Raw genomic sequence first — 22,225 nt, forward strand, 5'->3', positions numbered from 1 at the left:
GGTTTTACTTCGTACGCATTGGTCGGTAGACGTGCTTTGTGCCTCCTCTTGCACTACACCCCCTTATCTCCCTACATGAGGGTGCATTTTTTGTTTGTGTCCTACGTCTGTAGTTATAGAGACTCTTATTATCTCGTACCTATTCATAATAAAAGTTCTCACCCTTCGCCGGGAAATCCATATTATTATGTACTTTAATTAGCGTGATAATATATTTGAAAGCTTTTTCGTGTGAACCCAATTATTTTATGTTTGTACTTTCGTCCTCCGATCCCAGTTAGTCGCCACACGCCAATCGACAGCATAATATTAGTCATTCGCCTCTGTTCATTAATTATATTGTACATTTTTGGACTTAATTACCTCCTCGACGCAATAAATGCGGTAGATGCCTGCCAACCCTTTGAAAATGCGAAACATTTCGTGTAAATAATCTGACATCTGTACATAATCGATCCTGTAAAGGAAATGTGTGCTTTTTGACGTCGGAAAATATATACATTGATTAATTAGGGCATTGTGACCTTTTCACGTCCGTCCGACCCACTCTGATCCAACTTTACACTTTTCCCCAGGCGGGTTGGACGAACATGCCGCGCAACCAGGTGGCAGAGATGACATGGATGTATGTTAGGCCAAAATCCGGCTAAGCAAAGTGGCAAATTATGCCTATCCGGCTTGGGCTGAATGTCAAGTTAGGTCCATTCATCCTGGTCAGCTAGCAAGTTCAGCCTAGGCAGAGTTTCAGGTTACGTCCGTTCTTCCCAAGCAGAGTGTCTAGTTAGGTTTATTTCGCCTGGGTAGAGTGTGAAGTTAGGTCTATTTTACCAGGGAAAAGTGGTTAGTTAGCTTCATTCCGCCCGGTATAAAATGTGATCCATTTTTCCTGGGCAGAGTGGGAAGTTAGGTTCATTCCGAACAGGCAGAGTGTCAAGTTAGATCCGTACCTAACAACAGAGCGATAAGTAACATCAATCCTGCTAGCCAGAGTAGGAAGTTAGGTCCATCCCACGAAAACAGAATAAAGTTTTTTTTTTATATTTACTCCACACAGGAGGCCGTGAAGAAAATAATTTCCCTCAGGGCCTATGTCATCTTTGGGGATGCTGTGTGGAGGGTCTGGGGATGCTGTGTGGAGTAATACCCAAATCCCCTAATTTAAGTAACCTCCGGAGATATATGCAAAGTGACCAGCAATTTTCCTTATACTTTTACCTGAACGTTTCATTTTAAATGTTTGGCTATTTTTATGTGCTTTACTTTCTCCTGCATTTTAAAAACTTTCAATTGTCGGGAGCGGCTTGCGTTAGTCACCGGTGCTACACCCGTATGGTCGGCTAATGCGAAGTAAACAAATAATAATTAAGGCCTGGTAGTAATAAATTCATTATGGTATAATCCAACATTCAAATTAAATTAATAGGGATTCAAGCACTCTCTCAAGCGTGTTCGTGAATCTGTTTTTTGTACTTTTGTTTTTAAGTTTTGAAGGGAAATAGGAGAAATCTTGAATTGAATGATATCCATCAGATCTAATTAGAAAATATTTTCAACAAAGTTGTTTTGTAAATAAAATGATAATTTAAACAAAGATCCAACCGGGGAACAATGACCCCCTCTCGGATGACGTCAGAGGAGAGAAAATTCCTGCTTGAATAAGGGCGTTTATGAAAAAAAACATGATTTTCCGACCTCGCGACAAATTCTAAATTAATACCGTATTATCCTTACCCCCCGGCATATAAATACAAAAGCACTGCGCATCCCCATGTTTATAACTTCTCAGTAAATTTTTTTGCAGCTCTCTCACACTCGCACTCTCCTTCTTTCCCGCGAAAATATTCGCGAACTTATTTAGTAAAATACGGTAATTGAAACGGGTCGTTTTCGTTTCTGTTTTCAAGAAAAAAATGAAAAGCCTGTCTTCCTAATCTATTGCCAATTTTCGATTAAAAAGTACATATAACAGATAAATATTAATGTTGACCAAGCTATTTGCATCTCCCTTTAACATGATGTTCTCCATTCCCCCACCCAACTTTTTACTCAATTACCTGACCCATTTTGACAGTTTTGGAGTACATACCTGAGTGACCTTGCAACAATTGTGCCGGTCAGTCTATTACGGAAACTGATCAACCCGGTGATCCCTCAGTGATCCCTAAGTGATCCCTCAGTGATCCCTCAGTGATCCCTCAGTGACTGGTATGGTGATATGGTATTTCAGATTCCTTCCAAATATCCACTGTTCACCACGCCATCGCGCCACTCCCACAGCCGTCACATTCTGATGACAGTCCATTTTATGTTTAAAAATTACAAAAGGTTCGCAGACCAATATTGGGATTACATTTAATATAATATTATACATTCGCGTAAATTATAAATATTATATAGAAAAAATAATTAATGCGTTAAAAAAATCAACTTATTTATTGGTAAGCTTCTTAAGTGTTGACTATAATAAATAAACATTGTTTACGCATCGCAGTGCAAACATAAAAAAAGGCGTTAATTGGAGGTTGTAGGATCATGTAAAAAATATATATTTTCCTTATTTCTTATAATAGTAAACTCGTCTACTAAACATGATGTTGAAAGTACAATATGGAACAACTCGGTAAAATGTAAATTTGCAGCTTGTCTGTCAAAAGGCTTCTGATCGCATTGGGTATCGATTTCTACCTTGTGGTCTCATATTACCTGTGGGGGACTGGTTGGGTGGGTGGTGGCGGGTGTCTGGGTGGGGCGGGTGGCTAGTTGCAGCGAACAGTGAGCACCTACCAGTCTTATATTCTACTTCGCTCAGTGTAGTCGCGGTGATTGAGTCCGCCGGTTGTCGTCTACCTCTGTCTTGTGGTGTGTTTGAGCCTGTGCAGTGCCCGTGTCTACTGTCGTCAGTCTGCTGTGTGACGTTTATACCTCCTGCATTATACGAGAGGATAGACTGGAAATTATAAAGGTAGACGACGCTTCTGTAGGGCTTCATCCTGTTAGTTCCAACACGTACGTACCACTTACTACAGTACTGTATTGTAATAGTAGGTGACCCTAATCCGTTTATCTGATAATAACTTTTTATAATAACCAGCGAGGAAAAGTACAGGTACTTAAAAGAGATAAATCACTCACAGTACAAACCCACTTGATAAAATAATAACAAAAATGTAAAAAAAAATTATAAACATTTATTTTTCAACGTGATATTTTCTTTTATAATACACTTACGTTACTACAGGTAAGTTGATTACTTGTTTTTTTTTTCTGTCAACGATAATATTTATGAATTATGACGTCCATCGGTCGTAAAACTGTAATCTTAAGTTGGTATTATTCTTGAAACTGATAATAAAAACAAATGTGTTTTCACGTATCCGTGATATTACAGCTTTGATTTGATTAGATATCTCACCTTCATGACTCAAGCATTGCAATAAATACACTTAAAAAATATTTGATTTTAAATTGTAAAAATAACGCGATTCCTGATATTCATGAGTGTTCTAGGCAATCATTTTAAACACACAGTTTTTCCACAGAGGGAAAGTGAATTTATGTATTAATTTTGTATTGGCAAATTTCAAAATTATATGGAAGATTGGAGTCGAAATCCGACTTAGAAGGGGTGAGATGTTCAATGGTGGGCAGGCAGTTAGGGGATATTTGTTCAGAGAGGGACAAGTCAAAAAATATGTGATCTAAAGATTTTTTTTTAAATCTTAGACCAACTGCTCCCAACCGTCTGGAGCCAGTGAGACTACGGCATCCCCAATGTAAGTACATTGTCAGGCTGAATGTAGTGGGGGGAGAATGACATGGGAAGAGGATGGTGGGGAAGAACCTGGCCATACAAATCTTGTCATCAAACACGGCCAAAGCCATTTCAAGCAACTTTTCAATTCGGAATGGTGATCTTACACCAGGGCGATACTGAGAGTATTTTTTGGTCTTAGACATGCCACAAATATGACTAAATTGTGAAATAATCAAATAAAAATTTACTAGCGCACGCTGGGGTTTGACCCACGACCTCCGCAAGGAGAAAAATGAGTTATTCATTGAAATATTGTCAAAAACGTGATTGCAATCTATTACCTAATAAAATATGAGTATATTCAGAATATATCGGAATACGTGTTCCTGTAGGTGTCCTTTTCCTAATATATATAAGGACTATGTTACAGTATTAGAATTTTTGTGAACACGTTTTCCGACATCCTAATAACATATTCGTATTCATTCGTTAAGGCGAAGCTTAATGCCAAATCACTATTTTGATTAATCTTTACAACGAATTGATATACATTATGAATACCAAAAAATATGTTTTAGATAAATTGAAGGTTTTCCTATCGCTTCACTTGAGTAGAATACTAATAAAAAAATAAATTACTCAATAAAAAATATAAATGCAAATTAATAAAAAAATTTTTTTTTACAAAAATGTATGAACGCATAAAGGAAACAACTTTAAAAAATACAGTATTATAAGTAAGATTATCTGTGACAGTTTCACTTGGTTAACTTTTTTCCTTTATTATAAAATTATTTATAAAATAAAAATAAACTGTTTTGTGCTTGAAATTGAACGTTTCAAGACTCCGTTTATCAATGCCCATTTTTGGCTTGTAGCTTCCTCTTAAGGCCTGCAGTCCTAAGAGGAATTCAAATAATTTGACCAGATTCTTAATATTTATTTTTCGGAATAACTTTATTGAGTAAAACCTCAAATTGTAATATTTAAATATTGAAGACAATATTAGTGATTTTTAAACGAAAATCTGAAACAGAAAAATCAGAAAAGGAAACGGTCACATCTGGGACTCGAACCCAGGACCCTTGTCTTTCCGGGACAATGCTCTACCAACTGCGCTAATGGGACCCTATCCTGCTCGGTCACTTTTAACTGTATCATACTTCGAATAAGAACTACCAACATTGTCTTCATTTTTTCACCGCACATTTTTATTGGCAACTATCTTTATGTATGATCGCAATACATAAAGATAGTTGCCAATAAAAATGTGCGGTGAAAAAATGAAGACAATGTTGGTAGTTCTTATTCGAAGTATGATACAGTTAAAAGTGACCGAGCAGGATAGGGTCCCATTAGCGCAGTTGGTAGAGCATTGTCCCGGAAAGACAAGGGTCCTGGGTTCGAGTCCCAGATGTGACCGTTTCCTTTTCTGATTTTTCTGTTTCAGATTTTCGTTTAAAAATCACTAATATTGTCTTCAATTTTTAAAGATTCTTAATAAATTAGCAATATATTTTGTCAGTAATATTTCTCCTTACGGTTTGCTAGTCGAGAGCCTTACCCTTTGACCACTGAGACCGTCAAATTTACTTATTTATTCGTTCGTTATCCTCTATCTATCTTGTTCTATATAACAGTACCCTTTCACGTGTCTAACTGCTACCACCATCTTATAGTTATATTTACTTGACTGATCTTGAAAAATTCTGGATAAACTGGATAAAAAAACCATAAGGAGAGTTTGTATGTTAGTTGTTGGTTCACTAGAACTGTTGAACGTGAAAACTGAAAAAAATACCTCTGTGCCCATTACTCATTTTGTCGTACAAAAGAGTTTCTGTTTGTTATAACAAAGGAATTTATAAAATGGCATTAGCATTGGAAAACCAGCGATTGTTACGAAAAGTGTATATTTTTGAATAACGTACCGTGGACTAAAAGTTTAATAAAGCGGTTGTAATAATGATAATTTGAACCTAAGCGTGAATAAGATAAAATGTTGTATGGATGGAAACTACCTTTATTATACTTATCATTAAACATAATAATTTTGGTTGTGAGTCTGTCTGTGAGTGATTGTAACTCTGGATTAACAAACTAGAATTGGATATGAGTTTAAGCGTCATATTCAAAATTGGAACTGATTGTGTCACGCTATAAAGTAGGTACTTTCTTATATTTCTTATATTACATAGGTGTTCGGAATCATAAACAAACAAAAAAACGATCGGAGCGTTTCGTTTTTTTTCTTCTTTTTTTGTCAACCAAAGGATTAAAAAAACCTTAGGAGTCTGGCTGACACATTTTAAATTTCACTCAAAAAATATTGAACTGGATTTACACGTAAATTGAACCACAAATTTAAAAAAAACGACCCCAAATGTGATTGATATTCATCTTTCACGAGTTTCATAACACCGTGTGTAATATTTTTATCATTTTAAAAATTGGATGGGTCTTGTAAAATGATTTTTATGTGTTGTTTTTCGGCCAGTTTAGAAGGTGTAGAAGTTCTGGTAAGAGGGTTGGGTAGGAATCTGGGGATCATTCGAGGATCCCACCACTTACCCGCTCCGGTATAGGTAACTTATGGTTACCCCTTCAGGCCACTAGCATGGACTCTAATTTTTTTTCATGAACGACTCTACATTTAAAGAATGAAGCTAAACCTCGAATGTCCCCGCATACGTTGTTAGCAAGCAGTATGCAAGTGCTTGGTTATGTACAGGTTAGTATAGTGTTAGTAAATGCTTACCTTTTGATTAGTGGATATAGAGATGAAGAATAAAACATATAGGAGGACACTAGGTCCGCCAAAACCAGTTTTGTGTACATAATGCAATTGAAAGGAAAAGTCAGAACATTATAATTAAAATGGTATGAACTAAGGTACATCTGAGAGAGGAGCTAAGAACTTCCCTCTCGGCAGTCCAGAGTTGGGTGAAACTGTGATCAGGCTGTCCGATGCGAGTTTCGGGTACCGCGCCCGCCGATTTCCCGATGGAGCCCTGACGAAAGTCTAACTGGGAACAGTTGGGTAGGAACCCGAAGACCCTAGGGAGTTGAAGTAGCGTCGGGTTGTCGGAGGCGGGGCGGAAGGTTCCTAGTTCGAATCGGACATCCTTCTGACCTCCCACCGTCCTCAGGGGTGGCGCGTTTGGTCTGTAAGAAACGCCTCTTCAGGGGGATCAGTGTGATCAAAGTATCCCTCCTACAGCGGTGCAAGGCGATGGGTCGAGAGACCAGTTGGATGGGTTACAGGGTCTTCCCAAACCAGCCTCTCCCGATCTGGCCCGCCAAGCAGCTGGTGGGCAGGCGAGTTCTGAACATACCTCACCCGATGAACTCAGCCACCCCCGCTAAGGCACCAAACGTAGCGAATCACTGGGGTGACCTATGGCAGAGGTGTTGGCTATTCAATAAATGGTTTCCATAACCGCCTTGCATATTTAAAATTCGCCAGACTTTATAGTTTCCTGCAGCTCATTATAATATTGCATTCCTTTGTATATTAGTAATCTGTTTTGTGTATTGGATTTGTCCTTTTTTGGTAGCCTAATTTCATTGCATGTTCTTGTGTTATGTCTACGAATGCCCGTGTATATAATTTTGTTTAAAAAATATTTTGGTAGCAGGTTGTTTACTATTTTCTGTATAAATATCATCGGATTCAACGTGACCTTTTATTTCACTGCTAGCCAATTTAGATCTCAAACATTTTAGTTACTTTTTAAAATCTATTTCTTTATCTATTATTTAAGAATTATTCTCAATTCTCGCTGCTTTATTTTGGAGAATTTGCAAGTTATTTTGTTTTCTTTCGTTACATAAGAAAAGAATCGTTTAGCAGTAGTTCAAAAGTGGAGAAATAATTGAGTTGTATATAGTGATTGTAGTTTTTCTGGAATTTTTTTAACGAATCCTTCCCAAAAAACAAATCTTTTTTTACAATTTTCTTTCGTGTATTCTTAGCTTGCTCGATAAATGTTAATTTATTATTGACTCGGATGCTCCTTAATCGATTATCTGTCAGCCCATGCATATTTTATCCTTTGATAAGTAAAATTCTTGTCCTGAGACAACAATGACCTAATGAGGAACACGGTGGCCTGTGTTCATTTTTAATAATTGATCTCGTACTCGCATTCCTGGGGGAACGTGGAGTTAGAAGCACGGCTCTGCCACACGCCACGTGGCCGTGGACTCAGGGCATAATAAGGTGTAATTCTCCCACGCACGTCGCACATCACCCCACGACGGATGTCCCGCCCACGACTGACAAAAGTCAATAATTAGTTTAAAATTAACATCTAAAATTCTAAAAGAACAAAAGTCGAGCGTCTGATTATTGAGTGAGGTTTAACTGACAAGGATGTGTCCTGTGTCGACACAAACATTCCTTATATAATGTATGTTTGTAATACTTCTTAATGAATCCAGTCAAAGTGTTAGGTCAAGAAGTTACGATAAAAAATCTCATTTCATCTTCCCCTTGTACTACTATTCGGGTTGATTTCGTCAAGGCGCCTCTCTCACGGGTATCGATTCTCCAAATCAGGCCGCTTGCAATCGCCGTCGAAAGTACATACGAGTACACTGGATGACATTCTTATTATTGGGTCTCGTCGAAGGTACAATTACATACGCCAAACGTCAAAAGTCACACGAACTATTAGTGGGTCGAACTACTTGTTCGAGTAAAAAAAAGGGTATTTATTTCAGAGATAATTTCATTTGTGTCTTTTTCAAATTGACGCAACGTTTTGTATAATATGTGCATGGTTGAGAACTGAGTAAGAATCGTCGGAATCAGTGTCAAAGCGCATTGTGCATTGTAAACTGAGTAAGAATCGTCAGAATCAGTGTCAAAGCGCATTGTGCATTGTAAACTGAGTAAGAATCGTCGGAATCAGTGTCAAAGCGCATTGTGCATTGTAAACTGAGTAAGAATCGTCGGAATCAGTGTCAAAGCGCATTGTGCATTGTAAACTGAGTAAGAATCGTCGGAATCAGTGTCAAAGCGCATTGTGCATTGTAAACTGAGTAAGAATCGTCAGAATCAGTGTCAAAGCGCATTGTGCATTGTAAACTGAGTAAGAATCGTCGGAATCAGTGTCAAAGCGCATTGTGCATTGTAAACTGAGTAAGAATCGTCGGAATCAGTTTCAAAGCGCATTGTGCATTGTAAACTGAGTAAGAATCGTCGGAATCAGTGTCGAAGCGCATTGTGCATTGTAAACTGAGCACGGTATGTTCACTGCTCTCTATTCATTTCCGGGGAACCAATGCAATTCGTCATTCATCAGCTCCACCAAATTATTTACTGCTTCACACTTCATAACACGATCACCGGCGTGCGGCGCCCTTTGTATCTGTGATCCTCCAATCGAAAGTTTCATTTTAATTCTATATCTCTCTCAGTTACATTCGACGTTAGTGGGAAGAGAGGTCACAATAGCGCTACCGAGTAACGTGCGCCGTATCCCGAGAGACAGATTTGCCCACGTTATTAGCTTTTCCATTTAAATTCACGAAAAGTAACATTTAACCCTCCTGTGATATTGGTGCTAGCCTCTGGCGCTGTCCTCTGGAATTGGGGGCAATATTTATAACAGAGCGCCCTCGCAGCGCCCTCTGACGCGCGACGTAAACATCTTTCAGCAAAATGGGAAAATATCGAACTCCTGAAATATTTGATGGAAACTGGTGGTTGAAAGCCCATCAGCAATGAAGGGGAAAATATGAAAATAACTATTTTATTCACATTACAAAACAACAACCTGAAAAACTCTTATTAGGAATGCCTGTAGGTACATAATATTCTCTAGTGTTATGTTTTTATATCTACTCCCTTCAACATCTTATACCGATTCACATCAAAATTTCGTGACATAGGTAATCGAAAAGCCGTTCGGAAGTCTTAAATTTTTGCGTATTTCTGTCACCCTGTATAATACTGGCTCAATGCACCAAAGTCATGGATTATTTATTATTTACGTTATCTGATCTATACAATGTTTTCCAAAACGTTATGTTGTTTTTTTGTAAACCTACAAGATTTTTATTATAATTTTTATATATTGTTGTTTTTTATCTGTTGCAATTTCATTATTTCTTTTCTGGTGTTCTAAATTTCACTTAGGATATACCTAATAAATAAGGCTTTAAAAATGCTTTCCATCCTTTGCAGAACTTTACCTGATTTTAAGTCCTTATATTATATGAAAACCCTCTATATTTCATTATTTAGAAGCGGAATATAATTCACATATTCGGCCCCCTTTGTAGAAAGTTCACTCTAACAATATATAAATAGTTCAGCACAAATATTAGTTACGAACATTTTAAGCTCAAAATTACGATTAAATACATTAATTATGTCAGTTTAATGAATCAATTGTAATTATCTGACAGACTTGAGAATTATGTCACACCTGGTTGTGTTGCACAGAGTTATTTACAAGTTAATTGACAGTCCTGCCATCGTTGCCATAATTAAATTCCATTTTCCGACTAGGAACAAGACAAAATGTAACAATCTTCTGCAATACATACACAACCAACTATTAGGCACACTCACTAACCAACAGGATGCACGACCTTGGCAACAAGTTTGGGGGTACTATTGAAATATAATTATTGACTACATTTATAGAACTAAGCTTAGTCTATATCAGTACTTTGTTGAATTCTACAAATTATACGGGGTTTTCCAATAAGAGGTGTTATTTTGAATAGCCCGCTATTTCGGAAGATGTTACTTTTGAAGCTGTCATTTTTTGACATTTGACAAGTAAAAACTACGCCATTAAAAATGAAACAATACACGCTTCAACAACGCATTGAAATTATTAAAATTCACTTGAGTGAATCAAATGCAAATCATCTTGAGTGATGAGGCCCATTTCCACCTCGGTGGCTTCGTCAACAAGCAAAATTGTCGCGTCTGGGGCTCGGAAAACCCAAGAGTTATTGTTGAAAAGCCTCTCTTTCCTCAACGTGTGACTGTTTGGTGCGGTTTATGGTCCGGCGGAGTCATTGGACCTTACTTTTTCGAAAATGAGGCTGGAGCAACAGTAACGGTGAATGGATTGTGCTATTGAGAGATGATTAATGATTTTTTATGGCCGGAATTGGATGGTATTGATCTGGAAAACGTTTACTTTTAACAAGACGGCGCTACGTGCCACACAAGCAACGAAACCATTGATCTTTTACTAGTAATATATTTTTCTGTCTGTTGCAGAAATGAGCTCTCCCAGCGCGGGGTTCGCCTGACGGCTTCACTGGACTATAGCTGTGTGTGGTGCTACCGATCTGGTGCTGTGGTGCCGTGCTGTGCAGTGCTAGTTCTGCCTGCATGAGACAAGTGTCAGCTCCGAGGCTGTAGTGATTCGTTATTGTGTTCTGTTGTGCCTGTCCTCGTTGTTTTGGACCCTCGGCTAAGGTAAGAATGTTAATCCGTTCATGTAATACCCATCCAACCAACCCACACTATGAATTTGTTTGTGTGTTCCGTGTCCGGTCAATCCTGTCAAGATGGTAGCCGTGTTTGATAGTCTTTTTTTATTCCGCCAGAGCGCATGAGCTTTGCGGCTGTTGCGAACTCTCATTACGGAGTAATGAACATTACATGGTCTAGTTAACAGAACTACTAATTTATTAAGGTCGCAATAAGATGGTTATACATCAAAGGCTTTACCATTAAACGTGTTTTTAGACGTAACGATCTATGCATGACAAACGGTTGTTTATCAATTGTGTAAATTAAAAATAAAGTTTTTTAGTAAAGCTATATATTTTTAAAGCATTTAAAAGTGACAGCCTGTGCGTTAAAATTCCGGCGTGCGCATAGAAATTTTAGTGTATCAATTTGTGTTATTTGAAAATTTAATCATTTAAAATAATATGTTGTATTTTGCGGTAAGACCAACATTCAGAATTGAAACGTTGCTTGAAATGGCTTTGGCCGTGTTTGGTAAAAGTATCCGAAAACTAATAAATGTTTGAAATAAACATACAATTAACGAATTAAAATTTTGAAAAAAAAACAAAATACATTTTTTATTTTTTCAAATTATTTTTGAACATTATTTTCATCTCACTTTGGTCATTTCATATTAAAATAATTAATAAAAAATTCCCGAAAATTCACATTTTCTTTCTAAAATTGCGGTCGGAACCTTCGGTTTTATACGTGTACATTATAATTATCGTGTGGTTAACTTCTAAATTTGAAAATAGAGATTGGTGTTTTCTCTTTCTAACACCGTTTAGTTAATATTTCTGACTATTAAGTAAGGGAGACAACGAATTCTATGCGTCCATATTAGCTGTTCCGAAAAGCGAACAAATTCACTCTACAGTGATAATAGCTGTTTGTTAACCCTTCAGGTTAATTTGTTCCCTTTTTGAAATCGTTGTACCTTCATTACTTTTGTAGTTAGAAATATGATCTAAACGGTGTTAGATATAAATTTAAAAAAAAAGATCTATATTCAAATTCAGAAATTAACCACAGAAAATTAAAATGTGCACATTTAAGATACCAAAAGTCCGATCGCAATTGAAAAAAAATTAGACTTCGTGATATTTTTATTAATTATTTTTATAAATTCAAGTGAAGTTGCAGTAACGTTTATAAAACATTTATATAATAAAATAAATGTATTTTAATTTTTTTTTAGTTATCAATAATTTTTTTTTAAAAGTGAGCCATTCTATTTTTTTAGGTTTGCATTAAAATTTTTCATATTTAAAATAATAAAATATGAGAGCTGTAATTAATCTCCTTTTGAAAACAGATTTTTTTCGGATACGTTCAGAAATATTCCATTTATTTGGATTTTATTGCAAAGCAGAAATATTCCAACCTTTAGACAAAATGTGGCTGAGGCCTGACAAAGCCTGAACCGAACAAATTTCCCTGTGGAGTTTGAATTATCATCGATCAAAGAATCGCTGTATTGATTGGCGCGTTCTGATAAGCAGAAGTTCTCGCTTTTGGAGCATAACATTTTAAATGAGTTCTTCAACATCGTATGATACATAGTTGCTATATCATTAACCTGCAGCGCTTTCGGTCATCAAACCCTAAAGCTTGGATTTAACTACCGCATCAACTGATTAAAAAATCATTGCTTCGGAAAGTCATATTATAAAGTGAATGAGGTGATTCCAGGTCTTTAAAATTAACGACTTTTTCGCTGTAATCCGAGAGAACCGGTTAATATTAAGGACATTTCCTTATCCTTAATAGAACCGGAATCGTCCCTATTTAACGAAACAGTCGTTATTTTAAGGTTATCGTCAATTCCTTATCCTTAAGTAGAGCCGCGATCGCTCTCAGTAGACGACAAAGTCGTTAATTTTAAGGTTAAAGTCAATTCCTTATCTTTAAGTAGAACCGCAATCGCTCCTAGTTAACGAAAAAATCGTTAATTTTAAGGTTAACGACAATTCATTATCCCTTAGAACCGAAATCGCCCCTCTGAGGTGGTTAACTCTCTAGTAACTCTCTAGTTACCGTGCAAATTTTCATCTTCTTAAATTATTTGATTGTTTGTTTATTTTCTTTTATTAAATGCATTTGATATAAGAAAATCATAATTTTAAATAATTAATCCAAATATAGAGATATGGCTATATCCACAACGTATGTATGATAATATGGATGAGAACAATGTGCATCGAAGATAAGCTGCAAAAAAATATTCCCAGTTTATACCACAAGGCTAAACCCTTTCTCCACCCGCGATATCCTATGATAGAGAACAGGTTTTTTTTATTTAATTCGTCTAGCCCTAGTTATTATGAATATGTGGACGGAAGTGTGCAAAGCGCCCTTGGGGGGTAATTTCACCAAACGGACGATTACCTATACTTTTTTCATTTCATTTCTACAACGCTAAAAAATCATCGCTCCTCCTGAAGAATGGTCCTGCTATCATTCCGTCCATATGTCTACGATGAAATTGACATAGAACGCCAAAGAGTACTGAGCGTGCGAGCCTCCATGCTCGCCAGGAGATCCAACAGGTGCAGTCCTCCGGTGAAGAAGCAATTATACCAGATGTACTGCATGAGCTTATACACTAACGAACTATGGACGAGGTACACACAAGGCGTCGTGACATTCGTCATTCGTCTCACTCCGAGTACAGTATAACCAAGCATACAGGGCGTTGTTCAGCCTCCCTTGGCGATTCAGTTCCTCGCAGATGTTCGCAGAGGGAAGGGTGCATGGGTCCACTGTTTGGATGAGTCACGGAGTAGCCGAGACGAGTCAGCACTAATCGGAAAAAACTCTCGTCCAGGCCGTCGCCCAGTGGCAGGGTGCGACCTTACATCATTGATGAAGAATTTCCCCCAAGCCGCTGTAATAAAAGTGTTAATTTTGTTATAATTTACATGTATTTTATATCGTACATTAAGTTTTACATCTTGTAATTCATTTATAGTATGTATGCTCTTGTAAGGCACTATATACTAGGCACAGTATTGCACTCACCGCCCTGTTCAGCCGAATTAAACAAACGTTATTATTATTATATCCGTTTCGCTACGGCAATCGGCATGCACTTTGTTTCCCGCTGAAAAACTGTCCGCAATCAGTCACATACATTATAAATAATTAGCTCTACGTAGAAACTAGCCACTCGAGTTCCAGTACAATAAGTTTTCATAATGCAAAGCTACAACCTACTAAGTATTAAATAACTGCAGACTATTTCCTAAGTGCCTTTTCGCCATCAAAGGTGCCAGCTCTGATAAATGGCTCTACACATCATTTTTTAGTCTGCTTACAATACTACAAATGAAACTATAAGGCGATGCACTACGCCGTGTAATATTTTGAATCGAGCCGCCATCAATAACACTCCTTACGTAGATGACGATAAGGCTTAAATTCCCGCTTAACACCATCCAGCTGATTTGATATGCGAGAAAAAAACATGGCCAAAAATTGTCTTTTATTTTATTTTGTGGATGTTCAGGCATAAATATTTAAATGTTTTCCGATCATTTTATAAATAACTTAATTTGCCACATTATACAATAAAATCATAACCGAAAATGGGTTCGTAAGTAGGAAATTTTGAACTTTAAAGCAGTTTTCATAGGCCTTATAAATTATTTTTTTCTGGGCTTACAAAAAGACTTATGTAAAAATACTCGATTATTTCAAAGGCCAAGATGTATTATAATCGCGGTATTTATTTAAAGCATCTGAAACATTTCTAGGCCACCAAATTTTCAAACCAAAAACACATGATTTTGCACTGCTACGTAGTGCTTCGCCTTTAAACGGGTAGTTTGGAAAATGTATAAGGTTTCCAGTGACAAAATCAATCAAGTTTTGTCTTGTTTCAAGAATGTTTGTCTTTAAAAAAATAAAAAATAAAATTATCCTTAACGAATGTGCGTTTTTCTGAACATTTCATTTTTTTTCATAAAAAAAATTGCAATATATTGCTTCTGTTTTTGGGGTATTGAGACCATCAATTTGCCTATATGAAGGTCATTACAATACTGTACGAAAACGTTGACTCAAAAGGAGGGGGGACTACGGAGTAGGAGTAGGTAAATCACGGTTCAATACCTCAAAGTCAAACAACATTGGCCATGAGAATCTTAAATACATGTTGTGAAAAATATATTATTAGTTGTTTTCTTTCAGGCATTGTTAAGTACCGAGGTTTTTCTTTTGTCATATTTCAACTTAGCGGTCGATCAGTTGAATCGATAAAGATTTGATGTCAAATTTACAAAACAAAAAATTACATCAAAAATTATTATTAGTTAAGGCAGCGGTGTTAGTACTTTACCGCGAGCACTTTCGGCGAGGCCAGCTTTAAATTTAAAAAATACTTTTGAACTCGAGAATAGTTTTCTTTCACGGTGTTTCGGGTGCATTACAAAACCCAGAGAAAAGTATAACATAGCAAACAGGTACTTATATATAAAATAGTTTTCTTTCACGGTGTTTCAGATACATTTTAAGGCATTATTACAAAACCCAGAGAAAAGTATAGCATAGCAAACAGGTACTTACATATAAAATAGTTTTCTTTCACGGTGTTTCGGGTGCATTACAAAACCCAGAGAAAAGTATAACATAGCTAACAGGTACTTATGTATAGAATAGTTTTCTTTCACGGTGTTTCAGATGCATTTTAAGACATTATTACAAAACCCAGAGAAAAGTATAACATAGCAAACAGGTACTTATGTATACAATAGTTTTCTTTCACGGTGTTTCAGATACATTTTAAGGCATTATTACAAAACCCAGAGAAAAGTATAACATAGCAAACTAGTACTTATGTATAGAATAGTTTTCTCTCGCGGTGTTTCAGATGCATTTTAAGACATTATTACAAAACCCAGAGAAAAGTATAACATAGCTAACACGTACTTATGTATAGAATAGTTTTCTCTCACGGTGTTTCAGATGCATTTTAAGACATTATTACAAAACCCAGAGAAAAGTATAACATAGCAAACAGGTACTTATGTATAGAATAGTTTTCTCTCGCGGTGTTTCAGATGCATTTTAAGACATTATTACAAAACCCAGAGAAAATTATAACATAGCTAACACGTACTTATGTATAGAATAGTTTTCTCTCACGGTGTTTCAGATGCATTTTAAGACATTATTACAAAACCCAGAGAAAAGTATAACATAGCAAACAGGTACTTATGTATAGAATAGTTTTCTTTAACTGTGTTTCAGATGCATTTTAAGACATTATTACAAAACCCAGATAAAAGTATAACATAGCTAACAGGTACTTATGTATAGAATAGTTTTCTTTCACGGTGTTTCAGATGCATTTTAAGACATTATTACAAAACCCACAGAAAAGTATAACATAGCAAACAGGTACTTATGTATACAATATTTTTCTTTCACGGTGTTTCAGATACATTTTTAAGACATTATTACAAAACCCAGAGAAAGGTATAACATAGCTAACAAGTATGCACAATGCACATACGTGAATAGAAAGCAGTTTAGACACAAGTGGGGGGCAGGGAAGGCTACCGCCCCCTAGACAAATGGACAAAACTACAAATAATTTTTTTAATAAATGTTTAGTGCCAGATTAAGACGTAACGCATCGTCTCAGTCGGGGCCAGACTTCCACTTGATGTTTATTTTATTTTTTAATGTTAATAATTGAGGACAAAAATGTTCCCTACCTCTGACTTAAGGCGAATCTCTACGAAGTAATGTAAAATCATGTGTTTCTTGTTTAAAAATCTGATATGATCGCTTAACAATACTTCAGATGCTTAAATTAAACACTGCGGATACAACACATCTTGGCCGTTGAAACAGTCGAGCATTTTTTTTTAACAAGTCTTTTTATAAGCCCAGAAAAAAGCAAAGTATCAGGCCTATATGAACTGCTCAAGTTCGAAATCTCTTTCTTACAAACTCCTTTTCAGTTATGGTTTTATTGTAATGTGGCAACATTGTAAATGCTTGGAAAATCATCGCAAAATATTTAAATATGAACGTCGCTAAATAAAATAAAGCACACTTTTTGGCGATGTTTTTTTCTTGCATAAATCAAAACAGGTTGCTGGTGTTATGTTGGAATTTAAACCTTATCGCCATCTACATATTATTGTTAGCTTACCAATTACATATGTTTCCCAACATGGTGCATCGCCTTAAAATACATAGACTAATTGAATGTCCAAGTTGGAGGTGGAATAGAGTGGTTCCTAATTCCTAATGTTCATTTTGCTCAAAATACATAATAAAAATTGATTTTACGTAGGCAGCTGAAATTCGTCCTTGTCAGCACTTAACATTGAATTTTTAACAGAAATTGTTATCTACTTAATAGGACATAATAATATATCTGCCACGTGTACGAAATTTTTTAGGCAATTAACGTTTTTCAAAAGAATATAAAAAGTTTTAAATTATTCCTCGATTCTAAATAGTAAAATCGAATAATGGACTGACCGCGATTAAGAAACAACAATGGTATAGTTTCAATTGATTTGTTTGCGCTCAACAGTAAAACTTATGTATTGTATTTTGTGGAAGTGTTATGCTGCGTACACACTTGCGAGCCGATGCACGAGCTGTACCACTAATCATGGGAAAGGAACAAACCGCCCGCTTGCGGTGGTTCGCTTGTGTATACGCACCATTGTCAGGCATTACGACTGCCCGTTAGGGTGGAGTGACATTGCAAAAATCAAATCTCGGTATTGTAATAGCTGCCAAAAGATGCTTCATGTCATTCATATTCTCGTAAAAATACTTAAAAAAATCTAAACTTATGTCTTCATTCAACAACCTAGCGATTTCGTAACGTAAAAAACGTAAATTTAGCCTTTTTTTCCCAAAATCTGAGTACAGTCTCAAAAATATAAAATAATATCCATTACTTTCAATTGCATTTACCTTATTGAACATTACATGTTTTATAAAAAAAAAAACACTGTATAAATTGCTCTTAAACTAGTGAGTTTGTGAGCGCTGTGGAGGTGGGGGGGATAATTTCGCTCCTATTGTTTCGTCGCAGAAACTAGATGCGACTTGCATCTAGTTTCGTTTCGGCTACCGCTGACCGTAGACGTGTTAGAATCCTTGTCCGATTAAATTTTAACACATATAATTGTTGTGAAAATGAATGCAAATTACACGAGAAGCAAAATTTTATGTCCAATATTCGGGGCACCAACTGAAATGAACTCTCAAGTGTTACCTACTGTCTCAGAAGTGATTAAACATTATTTGTTCTTACGATATGAGCGTAATCTTAACTCTACAAAAAAACCGTCAGTATTCGAAATAAAAAGTGTTATATCTGCAATTGTTGAAGGAATTTGGAAGCGCGCTTCTATTCCCATTGTTTCACACAACCCGAGTGATGAAACTGATCCAAGATCATTATAACGAATACTTAAAACTTAAAAATTGGCCAAAAAAAAGTGTGCATTATTATGTTAAGTTAAATTCTTATAAAATCAAAATGAATAAACTTTTCGATATTGCTTCATGCAAATGTAACAATCTTAATATGTGTTCCTGCGAAAAGACGCGCAAGGTACCCACCAAAGAACAAGCATTCCTTGAAGACCAAAGATCCTCGAGAAAAATGATGCTGGGAGCAATAGACACCGACACAACAAAAAAATTACATCGGAAAATGAGGATGCAAGCTCGTTTATCTGAACTTGCTTCGAAGGTCAGCTCATCTACAGCATCAGCGACAAAACCACGTCAACCCCTTTTTGATGAAAACCAATCATTTTCTTCACATTCTTCGCAACCTCCAGAAAATTCCCGTATGATGTTAAAACTCCCCACTTTGGCCAGAATCTGCGATCAGTATGGTTTGTCAGACAGGTCGGCATCAGCTGTTGCAAGTGCTACATTACAAGATTTCAGAAGAACATTATTCCATTTTATCTGAGCCGGGGTCTCAATATGTTGGACATGTTACACCATCATCAGGAACTGGCAAAAACATCGCAAACAGCATGTTACACCATTTAAAAGTGAACGGTTTTAATTTGAATGATTTATCAGCGATTGGATGTGATGGGACTGCTATCAATACAGGCAAAAGAAATGGAACTATTAGATTCATGGAATTGGAATTAGGTCATCCGTTACAATGGTTTATCTGTCAGCTGCATGCAAACGAACTTCCCCTTCGCCACTTGTTTCAACACTTAGATGGTGCTACAACAGGACCTAAAGGGTTTTCAGAACCTATTGGAAAACTTCTTTCAAGCAGCTCTGAAAACACCGTTATAAATTATTCACCAATACACTTTGTGATGCACAAACTCAACGCAGAGGAATTGAAAAATTTGAGCACGGACCAAAAATACTTGTACGAAATATGTTTTGCAGTTACAACAGGTCACTGCCCACCAAATTTAGCAAACCGTCATCCAGGTAGTATTTGTCACTCACGCTGGTTGACGACAGCAAACTCAATACTTCGATTATATATAGGAACAACTAACCCTTCAGTGAACCTAAAAATTCTTGCTGAATATGTTGTTAAAGCATATGCTCCGACATGGTTTGAGATAAAGAGGCAGCCGTCGTGTAAAGATGGGGCATTACATGTTTTTACTATAATAAAACTCACCCGATATTGAGCACCGATCTACGAGATATAATTAATCCAGTAATTCAAAGAAACGCCTATTTTTGCCACCCGGAAAATCTGCTACTATCCATGATAATGGATGACAACCTTTTTGTAAGAGAATTGGGTTTGAGACGAATATTAAAGGCGCGAGATAGATGTCCGAGTCCATCTGTTGTTAGAGACTTTATTATTCCAACAATAAACTTTTCAGCAAGTAAATATTACGATATTATCAACTGGCAGGAATGCGAAGTTACACCGCCACCGATACTATCCGAAATCAGTAATGATGACCTAGTTAAAATGATAAATAATTTCGGTGAAGAAAAGGACAGTACTGAATTTCCCAGATTTCCCTGCCACACTCAAGCAGTCGAGAGGTGCATCAAATTAGTTACCCAGGCATCGTTGTCTACAGTTGGGCCTGAACCAAGAGATGGATTCATTCGGGCGACAGTAAAATCTAGGCATATAATGCCCGAATTTCACACCAAATTTCATTTCAAAATACGATAAATATTATAAAACTTCGATAATGTTTAAAAAAATTCTCTTTGTTAAAGTATTTTATTAAATAAAAAAACTAGTTTCTCAAAAACACGAAAAAAACAATAAAAAATCAATAATCCTCTTCAAAAAACCAAAAATAGACCCCGCCTTGAAACTATGGTAATTTTATTTTTATTTTCACATGTGTTATGCACCTTATTAGCTATAAAACCCCTAATAAAATTGTATTTTTGCTATGAATATCGCTTGTTTATAATGCTTGGCAGAGTTTTCAGCGACTTTTTTCATACAATTTTTTTCTAAATATAAATGTGCTGGTTGTTGAATAAAGGAACGTTTCGATCGAGTTGATTTTTTTAGACGAAAGAGGTGTTATATAAAGGCAACTTTTTTTTGCTATTACAGTACTGGCATCTTTAAAAAAAAAAGTCCCATACAACGTCACTCCACCCTACTGCCCGTGTTTCTAAATTTGTACCCGCTTTTCAAATGTTTTGATAATAACATTGAATAAAAATTGTTGTATTCTTAACGAAAATAAGTACTTTAGAGGATAATGTTGAATTCGAATAGTTATTGAACAAAACTAGTGGGGAATCGTTATCGTGGTATATTATTATACAGAATGTCCGGGGTTGTGCTTACTTCAGAGGTGATAAGAAAAAATAACTTTTTTCGAAATTCCAATGTTTTAAGATAGTTTTTAGGTTAAAATTTCAGAATTGTTTGTATTGGAAATTAAATATTCTTATATGGAAACAAATTTTTGTATAGAAAAATAAACATTGGAATTTGAAGAAAGTAATTTATCTTGTCTACTTTTACCATCATGTAGGATCACCTCCCGAAGTTAGCGCATTTTACCCCCCGGACACCCTGTATAATATTTCCTTAATCAGTCTAGGACCTTGTCAACGGTCTGTTCAGACGTTATCTGTTCCACTACATAATTAATAATAGAAATAACAATGATAACACTTTCTGGTGTATGTGCAGTGCAATGCACAAAACGGTACGAATATTGTAAATCATAACGCTGCAATTATTTGTATTTTTAAACCTCCAATATTAGATTGATGCACTTGTTTATTCTTCTCCTGACGGTTGTGAACAGTTGGAACTCTTGTAAAAATAAAATAACGCTTTCTTAAAAATCAAAGATTTGATAATGCCTTCAGAAGGCGAAACAGCCAGTCACGCATAATAATAATTACACAGCAGAACTTGTTTAAAAATAAACTGTTTTTATAAACCCAATAACAATATTATTGAATATATAAAAAATTTAAAAAAATAAATAAAAATAAATAAAAATAAAAAATCAAAGACCCTGAAAAACCGAAATCTGATTTTAGTTGTGAAGATTAACCCTAAAATATTTAAACAAGATAAATAGGTACACATTTCAAATATAGAATTAAAATATTTTTGTGTAAAAAAATATTGTATTATAGGTAGGTTCTTTATCGCTTGTCTGAATTCTTGACATATCAGTTGCAATTTTGAAAATGACACATACATTCAAAATAAATCTAAGTTTATTAAACCAGAGTAAGAATCACAGACAGACCCATATCCGAAAGCATTTTTTATTCGTGATTCCCTGCTACCTACCGGCGGCTCAGAGTCGCTCGAGAGGCCAAAGTCATGTCTGTACCTTATTTATTCATTTCTATTCTCTTACATACACAGTTTACACAATAAGTATTAGTTATACAAAACATATTAATAACCAATATCTGTATGGGTTAGTCTTAGTGTTTTGTAAACACTTCACTAGGAAAACCTGTGCTGAGGTGTTCGCAAGTTTTATGTA

General features: G+C 35.9%; 1 protein-coding gene across 4 annotated transcripts in view; it reads left to right on the plus strand.

Moving 5' to 3' along the window:
- Positions 1 to 22,225, plus strand: part of Gdap2 (ganglioside induced differentiation associated protein 2) — a 213,550-nt gene that overhangs the window by 40,055 nt on the left and 151,270 nt on the right. For 2 of the 4 annotated variants that reach the window (XM_089632502.1, XM_089632499.1), the window contains exon 2: positions 11,004 to 11,204. The gene's annotated coding sequence lies outside the window, so the exon portion shown is untranslated. Of the gene's footprint in view, positions 1 to 2,799; positions 3,007 to 11,003; positions 11,205 to 22,225 lie in introns of those variants that run through there. The other 2 variants (XM_089632500.1, XM_089632501.1) reach the window with 2 other exon arrangements.

The sequence above is a fragment of the Hesperophylax consimilis genome, chromosome 6 (genome assembly GCF_061612785.1).
Source record: "Hesperophylax consimilis isolate HC1 chromosome 6, BYU_Hcon_1.0, whole genome shotgun sequence".
NCBI lineage: Eukaryota > Metazoa > Arthropoda > Insecta > Trichoptera > Limnephilidae > Hesperophylax > Hesperophylax consimilis.